This window comes from Myotis brandtii, unplaced genomic scaffold, assembly GCF_000412655.1.
Source record: "Myotis brandtii unplaced genomic scaffold, ASM41265v1 scaffold363, whole genome shotgun sequence".
NCBI classification, from domain to species: Eukaryota; Metazoa; Chordata; class Mammalia; order Chiroptera; family Vespertilionidae; genus Myotis; species Myotis brandtii.
Window position 1 is genome coordinate 4,580,939 of NW_005363938.1, and position 2,120 is coordinate 4,583,058.

Genomic DNA, 2,120 nt, shown 5'->3' on the forward strand with positions numbered 1-2,120 from the left:
CATCTCCCACTGGGGATGTGCCCGTAACCCAGGTACATGCCCTTGACCGGAATCGAACCTGGGACCCTTCAGTCTGCAGGCCGACGCTCCATCCACTGAGCCAAACCGGTTTTGGCATATTCTCATTTCTTAATTTTATTAGAGATTTAACTTAGAATTGTTCTACTTTATTGTACCTTGAGAGGTATAATAAAATTATTAGATATCATTAACACATTGCGTACCGCATAGAAATCTCTAAGACATACGCCAGGGACCGCACGTTTTTGGGCAAACTGCACGTTATTTAAATCATCATAATGCACTTTAGGTGTTGTTTTTCAATAATTATAACATTTTTATTTACAAAAACAAACAATTAAAGTTCCTAGTACTTTTAAAATGTATGGTACTGCGTAAAACATTTTCCTCTATGAAGAGGGACCAAACAAAATTTACATAAGTATCTAGATTCGCTCCTTTTTCCATGGGCGTGAAAAACGAGAACACTCGTGAGCGGTCCTTAACAGATGGTGCGAGAAACACGAGAAAACTCCTGAGCGGTACGAAATGTGTTAATATACTATTTAAAACAAACAAAAAACCCTTTTATTTGCCACTGCTAATATCTGTGAATCAGGTTTTTCTTGATATTGTGCAATCAAAACAAAACTAATTTGACTGCCCCAGTCTTCCATGATTTAAAGTTTGTGTTCATCAGAAGAGCTTCATTGTAAATGTTATGAATTTGAACTTTTAAAATACATTGATAGAATAAAATACTGCTTTAATCTGTTTCTCATATTGCAGATTTACATAAAATTTCATTTAGAAAAATGTTCTTTTGCTAAAAAAGTATTTTAAGCCATGTATAATGATCTATAACATTTCTTTAACAAAAAAAAGAAATTTCAAGGATGCTGTTGTTGCTGTTTGACTGTTGACCTTTTTAAAAACAATCATTGTATTTGAGAAGTAAAATAGTGGAAGATTAATGAAGTTGAGTATACTCAACTCCACACTGTGTTTTAAGAGTTTTATTTATTTCTTCCTGTGCATCGTGCTAAGAGTTAAGATCACAGACTGTAGAGCAAGAATACCTTGGGTTGAAATCTTGGCTCTATAACTTGATCTCCTTTGTTTTAGTTTCCTCCATAAAATGAGGAAAATAATAGTGTAACTTAGGATTACTATGAATATAAAGTGCACCGTTGTACCAATCCCTGTAAACAATTTAGCACAGTGCCTGTCACAAAAGTAAGTGCTCATAAAACTTATTATTTTAAAGCAAGACTGAGCCCAGCTGTAGTGGCTTAGTTGGTTGAGTGTTGTCCTGTGCACAGAAAGGATGCCGGTAGGATCTTGGTCAGGGGACGTACGTGGGTTGCGGGTTTGATCTCCAGTTGGAGCTTATGTGGAAGGCAACCTATCGGTGTTTCTCACATTGATGTTTTTCTCTCTCCCTTCCTCTCTCTAAACATGTCGTTTGTGAGGATTAAAAAAAACCCAATGGTTGAGATTATATCTCTCCCCCTCACTTAACATGTTACAACTGCCCAGGTGGCGTGGCTCAGTGATTGAGCGTTGAGCAATGAACAGGAGGTCATGGTTCAATTCCTGGTCAGGGTACATGCCCAGGTTGCACGCTCAGTAGGGGGCGTGCAGGAGGCAGCCGATCAATGATTCTCATCATTGAAGTTTCTATCTTTCTCCCTCTTCCTTCCTCTCTGAAATCAATAAAAATATCTTAAAAAACACACGTCACAACTATTTTCTTATGTCATAACTCTACCATTAATGTAACTATGTCAAGTGTCCTGTATCTTTGCCACTATTGGGGATCCTCATTGTTTTAGACCTTTATCAGTTTCATACATGAAAATGTCATCTCATTTTTTTGTTTTGCATTTTCTCTCCAACCATAAGCAAGGTTTAATGGTTTTCACATTTTTAACTGTTTGCATTTCTTCGCTTGAGTCTTGCCTGTATATATCTTAGAATTTTTTATGTTGATATAGATAAATACTTTATATCTTAAAGGATAGGAATATCTTATATTTGATGCTAATATTTTTACAATTTTAGTTCTGTTTTATTAATTTTTGTAGTGTATACATTTTTTTAAGTATATAAAAATTTAT

The 2,120-nt window shown here is 35.4% G+C and overlaps 1 protein-coding gene across 1 annotated transcript in view; it reads left to right on the forward strand.

Annotated features, from left to right (window-relative positions):
* VKORC1L1 (vitamin K epoxide reductase complex, subunit 1-like 1) overlaps positions 1 to 2,120 on the forward strand; it is a 147,544-nt gene that overhangs the window by 89,741 nt on the left and 55,683 nt on the right. The window lies entirely within an intron of this gene.